The following is a 10107-nucleotide window of genomic DNA, read 5'->3' on the forward strand; positions in this document are numbered from 1 at the left end:
GTCATTTACATAAGTATTCACACCCTGAATCAATTTTTATTTTTATTTATTTCATACTTTGTAGAACAACTTTGGCGGCGATTACAGCTTTGAGTCGTCTTGGGTATGTCTGTATCAGCTTTTCACATCTGTATTTGGGGATTTTCTCCTAGTTTTCCTTGCAGATTTTCTCAAAAGCGGCTGTGAACAGCAATCTTCAAGTCTTTCCACAGATTTTTAATGGGATTCAAGTCTGGGCTTTGGCTGGGCCACTCAATGACTTTCACATTCTTGTTCTAAAGCCATTCCAGCGTTGCTTTGGCTGTATGCTTGGGGTCATTGTCCTGTTAGAACGTAAGTCTTCGTCCAAGTCTACACTCTTAGAAAAAAGGGTTAATCGGCTGTCCCCATAGGAGAACCATTTTTGGCATGTACCTTTTTCTCAGGAATGGCTTCCGTCTGGCCGCTCTCCCATAAAGCCCAGATTGGTGAAGTGCTGTAGAGACTGTTGTCCTTCTGGCAGGTTCTCCCATCTCAGCAAAGGAACTCTGTAGTTCTGTCAGAGTGGTTATTGGGTTCTTGGTCACCTCCCTGACCAAGGTCCTTCTTGCCTGTTTGCTCAGTTTGGTCGGACGACCAGCTCTAGGCAGAGTCTGGGTAGTTCCATATTTTTTCTATTTCCCAATGATGGAGACCACTGTGCTCTTGGAAACGTTCAACACTATAAATAGTTGTATACCCTTCCCTACCTATAGACTACCAGTCAAAAGTTTGGACACACCTACTCATTCAAGGGTTTTTCTTTAATTTCGCTATTTTCTACATTGTAGAATATATGGAATCATGTAGTAACCAAAAATGTGTTAAACAAATCAAAATATATTTTATATTTGAGATTCTTCAAATAGCCACCCTTTGCCTTTATGACAGCTTTGCACACTCTTGGCATTCTCTCAACCAGCTTCACCTGGAATGCTTTTCCAACAGTCTTGAAGGAGTTCCCACATATGCTGAGCACTTGTTGGCTGCTTTTCCTTCACTCTGCGGTCCGAATCATCCCAAACCATCTCAATTGGGTTGAGGTCAGGGGATTGTGGAGGCCAGGTCATCTGATGCAACACTCCATCACTCTACTTCTTGGTAAAATAGCCCTTACACAGCCTGGAGGTGTGTTGGGTCATTGTCCTGTTGAAAAACAAATGATAGTTCCACTAAGCCCAAACCAGATGGGATGGCGTATCGTTGCAGAATGATGTGGTAGCCATGCTGGTTAAGTGTGCCTTGAATTGTAAATAAATCACAGACAGTGTCACCAGCAAAGCACCCCCACACCATAACACCTCCTTCTCCATGCTTTACGGTGGGAAATACACATGCAGAGATCATCCGTTCACCCACACCGCGTCTCACAAAGACACGGCGGTTGGAACCAAAAATCTCAAATTTGGACTCCAGAACCAAAGGACACATTTCCACCAGTCAAATGTCCATTGCTTGTGTTTCTTGGCCCAAGCAGGTCTCTTCTTCTTATTGGTGTCCTTTAGTAGTGGTTTCTTTGCAGCAATCCGACCATGAAGGCCTGATTCACACAGTCCCCTCTGAACAGTTGATGTTGAGATGTGTCTGTTACTTGAACTCTGTGAAGCATTTATTTGGGCTGCAATTTCTGAGGCTGGTAACTCTAATGAACTTATCCTCTGCATCAGAGGTAGCTCTGGGTCTTCCATTCCTGTGGCGATCCTCCTGAGAGCCAGTTTCATCATAGCGCTTGATGGTTTTTGCGACTGCACTTGAAGAAACTTTAGAAGTTCTTGAAATGTTCCGTACTGACTGACCTTCATGTCTTAAAGTAATGATAGACTGTTGTATCTCTTTGCTTATCTGAGCTGTTCTTGCCATAATATCGACTTGGTCTTTTACCAAATAGGGTTATCTTCTGTAATCCCCCCCCTACCTTGTCACAACACAACTGATTGGCTCAAACACATTAAGAAGGAAAGAAATTCCACAAATTAACTTTTAAGAATGCACACCTGTTAATTGAAATGCATTCCAGGTGACTACCTCATGAAGCTGTCATCAAGGCAAAGGGTGGCTATTTGAAGAATCTCAAGTATAAAATATATTTTGATTTGTTTAACACTTTTTTGGTTACTACATGATTCCATATGTGTTATTTCATAGTTTTGATATCTTCACTATTATTCTACAATGTAAAAAATAGTAAAAATAAAGAAAAACTCTTGAATGAGTAGGTGTGTCCAAACTTTTGACTGGTAGTGTATGCCTCATCAAAATTCTATCTCACAAATCTATGGACAGTTCCTTGGATTTCATGGTATAGTTTCTGCTCTGACATGCATTGTCAACTGTGGGACCTTATATAGAAAGGTGTGTTTTTTTCTAAATCATGTCCAAACAATTGAATTGGCCACAAGTGGACTCCAATCAAGTTCTGTGTAGCTCAGTTGGTAGAGCATGGCGTTTGCAGCGCCAGGGTTGTGGGTTCGATTCCCACGGGGGCCAGTATGAAAAAAAAAAAAATTTATGCACTCACTAACTGTAAGTCGCTCTGGATAAGAGCGTCTGCTAAATGACTAATTAAAAAAAAAATGTTTAATAAAGTTGGAGGGACATCTAAAGGATGATCAAAGGAAATTGGGTGCACCTGAGCTCAATTTGGAGTATCATAGCAAAGGGGTGTGAATACTTACATATGTAAATGAGATGTTTCTGTATTTGCAACAATGTATAAAAACATGTTTTCACTTTGTCATTATGGGGTATTGTGTGTAGATGGATGACATTTTTTTAATTTAATCAATTTTGAATTCAGTCTGTAACACAAAAAAATGTGGAATAAGTCAAAGGGTATGAATACTTTCTGAAGGCACTGTACTGTATGTTGTACATACTGGTATGCTTTTGCCGCACAGTAGGCCTACTTACCATATCCTTTGCATATTTGCCTTACTTTGTGGGAGCTGGGACTGGGAGACTGTCATTGTTGACTCTAAGAAAAATAGAGTAATTACAAGTTCAAACACCAAAATCCTTATGAAACCAACAGAACTGTCAATATTTAAATGGAATGAAAGGCAACACTAATGATGTGAATATGTGAATCATAAATTAGGTCAATGTTACAAGTTGGATCACTATTCATTTCATTTCAAAACAAGTTGATCTATAACATAAAGACCTATAATTAGTTATGTCCTACCTGTGCACAGACATACCCTCTCGTCACCATGGCCAAGACACTTTGCCAGTTTGTGAGAGTATACTTTGGTATCAGTATCCGAGCTGGAGGAACCAGCACATCTCCATTGGTTAAAAACTCTACAAAATACGACATATGAAACTCAGACCATTTTTTTAAGGGCTTGCAGTTTTAACTTGGTTATGATCATTGACATTTTCAACATCAGAAATTTAGTAGGCGTGGCCTAGCCTACATAAATCGATCAAATCTAACACATTGGAATAAGTAACATATCCCTAAGTATTATGGGACACAAGAAACATTTCGACCTACGTAGTTTTGGCAATCATAGAATTACATGACAAGTGAAAAGAGTTCATGCCTATTTTGTATACATTTCAATGCAAAGAATAATGTTTGCAAATGCACAATAAGGATGTGGGACACTTGAAAACCCAAACTCACTTGATGACTCGTTTCTAATTTTCCTCCAGCGAGCAGAAACAACTATTCTGCTGTGAACTACAGGTGAGATCTGTGATTTAAAACAACAGAAATTAAAGTTATTACAGTATGTATGGTTATTACCAACAACCTTCCAATCTTGTAAGATTATTGTGTGAATGTAACATTGATAGCCTAGGCCAGTGGTACTGCAGGGGGTCCACAGAAATGTAATAAAATAATAATAATAATAAATAATAATGTGTTTTATTTCAATGTTTTTAGGAATATCACTAGCAACGACAGAATATATATATTTTTAATATATACCTACAGTAGAAAAGAGGATAATATCTTAGTTCTAATGATGTCAACTTTATTTCTCAACTCCTAATATTTAACAAATTACACTCACTGGAGTACCTAGCATAGGCTTTGAAAAAGCACCCGCGAATAGGCTACCAGTGCAGCAAGTGGCTTTTGCTGCTAGTAAGCTTCTTGACTTGGACATATATTTTTGCCAACACACAGATAACCTTTGTTTAACCAGCTAAATAGCTGCTCTTAGCGAAAATATGTTTCAAGTTACCTTTCTAGCTAATAGGCTAGAGGTCAAAATAATGAAAAACAATATCTACCAAATCTATTCATTTTAAAATGTTGATTACTTCTCCTTGCCATCATCATTCACCTGATGATAAGACAGTGGTGTGTATTCATGGATGCCAAGGGAAACCAGGCTTCCCCAAAAAACGGACCCCCAACAAACATATCATTTTGTTTCTTTGTGTATTATACATTTCCTTCAATTCGTAAGAGGCTGAATGTATCTCACCAGAGAAAGCATCCGAGTGAATGAAACAGCACCCCCTCTGTCTCAGTATGTGTAGACCATCTACAGTGCATTCGTAAAGTATTCAGACCCCTTCACTTTTTCCACATTTTGTTACGTTACAGCCTTATTCTAAAATTGATCAAATTGTTTTTTCCTCATCAATCTACACACAATACCCCATAATGACAAAGCAAAAACAGGTTTTTATAAATTTCAGCAAATTTATTAAAGTAAAAAAACTGTAATATCAAATTTACATAAGTATTCAGAAACTTTACTCAGTACTTTGTTGAAGCACCTTTGGCAGCGATTACAGCCTCAAGTCTTCTTGGGTAAACGCTACAAGCTTGGTACACCTGTATTTGGGGAGTTTCTCCCATTCTTCTCTGCAGATCCTCTCAAGCTCTGTCAGGTTGGACAGGAGTGTCGCTGCATAGATATTTTCAGGTCTCTCCAGAGATGTTCAATCGGGTTAAAGTCCGGGCTCTGGCTGGGCCACTTAAGGACATTCAGAGACTTGTCCCGAAGCCACTCCTGCATTGTCTTGGCTGTGTGCTTAGGGTCGTTGTCCTGTTGGAAGGTGAACCTTCACCCCACTCTGAGGTCCTGAGTGCTCTGGAGTAGGTTTTCATCAAGGATCTCTCTGTACTTTGCTCCGTTCATCTTTCCCTCGATCCTGACTAGTCTCCCAGTCCCTGCCACTGAAAAACATGCAAGGGAAGCCAGCGAGCATTTGGCCTCTCTTGATAAAAAAAAGTCTAAAATAATAGCCAATCAGCATTGAGCTAAACTGAGTGAGCTCAGCTGTGAATGTCTGGCACATCGTTGCCCATGAAAGTAAGTTAGACTGTTTAGGTAACATTAAGGAGGTGGATGGCATTGGCGTTTCTCTACAAGTAGGGATGTTTTTCCTCAGTTCCACAGATGGCACGCACGCACGCACGCACGCACTCACACACACACACACACACACACACACACACACACACACACACACACACACACACAGAGAAATCAGTAACATGGACAGCCACATCATATTTAGCTTACGTTGATTGGACTAAATCGTTTTTTGGTATATTTTAGTTGTCACTGTATTAGACTAAGCTTAGGTGATTAGATGATGTTGAAATGTTGAAGTTGAAATATTGCTGGAATAGTGTAGGCAGTTCCTGTTTTCTTTACGACTTGTGGTAACTCTCTGTGGTTCTAAATCAATAGTTGTTTAGTAGTCCGAAAACATCTGAAAAACTTGCTTGACCATGCTGTAACTGTTTGTTACATGCAATATGCAAGAAAAGGTTGAAGACCCCTGGCCTAGGCCTATCTTTCAGAGGTGTGTTCATGCATTCCTCTATTGACAAAGACATGATGGCCAGTATGGTATCAAATATCAGTTCATATTGCAATAAATATACACACATGGATGATTTTCAAAAAGCTTTGTCATAGAAAACACATCCTATGGTCAGGTTCATATATTATTGCTAATATATAAAATAAACAAGATGAGGATGTAGTCAGTGGCCTTACAGTGAGGGAAAAAAGTATTTGATCCCCTGCTGATTTTGTATGTTTGCCCACTGACAAATAAATGATTAGTCTATCATTTTAATGGTAGGTTTATTTGAACAGTGAGAGACAGAATAACAACAAAAAAATCAAGAAAAACGCATGTCAAAAATGTTATAAATTGATTTGCATTTTAATGAGGGAAATAAGTATTTGACCCCTCTGCAAAACATGACTTAGTACTTGGTGGCAAAACCCTTGTTGGCAATCACAGAGGTCAGACGTTTCTTGTAGTTGGCCACCAGGTTTGCACACATCTCAGGAGGGATTTTGTCCCACTCCTCTTTGCAGATCTTCTCCAAGTCATTAAGGTTTCGAGGCTGATGTTTGGCAACTCGAACCTTCATCTCCCGCCACAGATTTTCGATGGGATTAAGGTCTGGAGACTGGCTAGGCCACTCCAGGACCTTAATGTGCTTCTTCTTGAGCCACTCCTTTGTTGCCTTGGCCGTGTGTTTTGGGTCATTGTCATGCTGGAATACCCATCCACCACCCATTTTCAATGCCCAGGCTGAGGGAAGGAGGTTCTCACCCAAGATTTGACGGTACATGGCCCCGTCCACCGTCCCTTTGATGCGGTGAAGTTGTCCTGTCCCCTTAGCAGAAAAACTCCCCCAAAGCATAATGTTTCCACCTCCATGTTTGACGGTTGGGATGGTGTTCTTGGGATCATAGGCAGCATTCCTCCTCCTCCAAACACGGCGAGTTGAGTTGATGCCAGAGAGCTCCATTTTGGTCTCATCTGACCACAACACTTTCACCCATGCATTTTGGTTTTGTCATTTTGGGTGCACCTGCATCTAGTTAGGCATTGTTTACATAGATAAAGGATTTTTTCTTGCTGGCTGCACCAGCAACAACAAGGCAGTTTAACAATGATATCATCCTTAATTGCCGGCTAATTACAGTGTACCCACTCAAGATTTTTTGAAACGCTCTCCTCCGGCTGCAACATATCTCTCCCCGTGCTGCAAGTTGTCGAGGTCATGGATTTTGTGCCCTTCCCTTGGAATGTAAACATTCCGTACAGCTCCAAAAGGAGCCTCTACCCAACACGTGACTGCTCAAAAAGCTGTCAAAAGTTGACGTCTGTAGTTGATTTATAATAAACTTTCATCCAGGAAAGAAAGCATCCCCATTCCTGTACACAACAATAGTTTTTGTTCGAGGCTGAGGGAGTACCGCTCTACCTATAGTCCCAGACATGTTTATGTGATCCACAACGAACCGAGGTCAAATGGCAAGACTAGTTAGTTAGCTATCTATTGAATGAGCTTCTCGCAAATAAATAGATATCTGATGAGGAGACAAACGTCCACTTGGGTGCGCAACATCCTATCAAGAAGCCTATCCTTGGATATAGTTGTTTCTGGTTGTTCCTCGTTAACCGTGTTGTTGTTTCTGTTTTCAAAAGCTGGCTAGTAGCCTTGTGGCTACCACTCTCATGAATGTTGTTGGATGTGTTTCCAAAGAAACCAGTTTGGGGAAAGTGCGCGTTATCCATAAATACGTGGTGACCCACGGGCCACATAGGATGCTGCGAAAGGGACCACAGTCACAGCAAGCACAACGCCTATACTTCAGTATTCATACATACTATCCATCCCATTTGTAAACCTTGCATTTCTAAAGTAATCCTCAGAAATTCTCAATGTTGTCATTTCTGTGAGAAGAAACAACTGGGTGCCAGATCATTTACCGATAAACCATAATGGCACATTGGGCCCCAAAGTTCTGTAGGCACTTGAAACACACGTGTTTTCAGTTTATATGTAGTCAAATGTGGTCATTTCAATTACTTTGGTCTTTCAGATCAAATAAAGGGTTAACTGTAGCCTACACATTTCACCAATTCGATGTAGCAGTAGGCCTATCTGCCTGACATCACAAAATGCCTACCAGTATGAATTGCATTAAAGGCTACACATACATAACCTTAACTGTTATACATTTAAATAGATTTTTATCATTATTACATGAGGATGGCATCCTTACAAGAACAGGTGGGAGTTTTTCCACATATACAGTGGGGAAAAAAAGTATTTAGTCAGCCACCAATTGTGCAAGTTCTCCCACTTAAAAAGATGAGAGAGGCCTGTAATTTCCATCATAGGTACACGTCAACTATGACAGACAAAATGAGATTTTTTTTCTCCAGAAAATCACATTGTAGGATTTTTTATGAATTTATTTGCAAATTATGGTGGAAAATAAGTATTTGGTCAATAACAAAAGTTTCTCAATACTTTGTTATATACCCTTTGTTGGCAATGACACAGGTCAAACGTTTTCTGTAAGTCTCCACACACTGTTGCTGGTATTCTGGCCCATTCCTCCATGCAGATCTCCTCTAGAGCAGTGATGTTTTGGGGCTGTCGCTGGGCAACACGGACTTTCAACTCCCTCCAAAGATTTTCTATGGGGTTGAGATCTGGAGACTGGCTAGGCCACTCCAGGACCTTGAAATGCTTCTTACGAAGCCACTCCTTCGTTGCCCGGGCGGTGTGTTTGGGATCATTGTCATGCTAAAAGACCCAGCCACGTTTCATCTTCAATGCCCTTGCTGATGGAAGGAGGTTTTCACTCAAAATCTCACGATACATGGCCCCATTCATTCTTTCCTTTACACGGATCAGTCGTCCTGGTCCCTTTGCAGAGAAACAGCCCCAAAGCATGATGTTTCCCACCCCCATGCTTCACAGTAGGTATGGTGTTCTTTGGATGCAACTCAGCATTCTTTGTCCTCCAAACACGACGAGTTGAGTTTTTACCAAAAAAGTTCTATTTTGGTTTCATCTGACCATATGACATTCTCCCAATCCTCTTCTGGATCATCCAAATGCACTCTAGCAAACTTCAGACGGGCCTGGACATGTACTGGCTTAAGCAGGGGGACACGTCTGGCACTGCAGGATTTGAGTCCCTGGCGGCGTAGTGTGTTACTGATGGTAGGCTTTGTTACTTTGGTCCCAGCTCTCTGCAGGTCATTCACTATGTCCCCCCATGTGGTTCTGGGATTTTTGCTCACCGTTCTTGTGATCATTTTGACCCCACGTGGTGAGACTTGCATGGAGCCCCAGATCGAGGGAGATTATCAGTGGTCTTGTATGTCTTCCATTTCCTAATAATTGCTCCCACAGTTGATTTCTTCAAACCAAGCTGCTTACCTATTGCAGATTCAGTCTTCCCAGCCTGGTGCAGGTCTACAATTTTATTTCTGGTGTCCTTTGACAGCTCTTTGGTCTTGGCCATAGTGGAGTTTGGAGTGTGACTGTTTGAGGTTGTGGACAGGTGTCTTTTATACTGATAACAAGTTCAAACAGGTGCCATTAATACAGGTAACGAGTGGAGGACAGAGGAGCCTCTTAAAGAAGAAGTTACAGGTCTGTGAGAGCCAGAAATCTTGCTTGTTTGTAGGTGACCAAATACTTATTTTCCACCATAATTTGCAAATAAATTCATAAAAAATCCAACAATGTGATTTTCTGGATTTGTTTTTCTCAATTTGTCCGTCATAGTTGACGTGTACCTATGTTGAAAATTACAGGCCTCTCTCATCTTTTTAAGTGGGAGAACTTGCACAATTGGTGGCTGACTAAATACTTTTTTTCCCCCACTGTAGCGTCACCCATTGGTATGGGCATGCTTATGAATTTTTACACCCGAATAACCTGGCAATGTCCCCCCCTCCCTCCCATACTGTTGTCCAAATTGTTTACTGCAGCGGTAACCAGAGATTTCACAACTACAACAGTAGCTAATTGTTTTTTGCCAGACATGCTCCTGATCAATGGAATGCATCATTTATCATCTCTGTATTCATTATTAATGGCTTAAGGGACCACTCATGCTGTGCTTGATCAAAATAACCATGCCATGCATATACAAATTGTTCTGAATTTGGTTTTGGTTTACAATTATTTAAATTTAGATGCCCTGTTAAATCTTCAAAATAGTGTGATCTTAGTAATATGTACCTTTGTTGAGATAATCGTGAATTAAAAAGATAAACCTTTGTCTGGATTCTAGAGGTTAAATGGATGAGTATCAAAGTTGAGACAGAAACTACATA

This window comes from Coregonus clupeaformis, unplaced genomic scaffold (assembly GCF_020615455.1).
Source record: "Coregonus clupeaformis isolate EN_2021a unplaced genomic scaffold, ASM2061545v1 scaf1135, whole genome shotgun sequence".
NCBI classification, from domain to species: domain Eukaryota; kingdom Metazoa; phylum Chordata; class Actinopteri; order Salmoniformes; family Salmonidae; genus Coregonus; species Coregonus clupeaformis.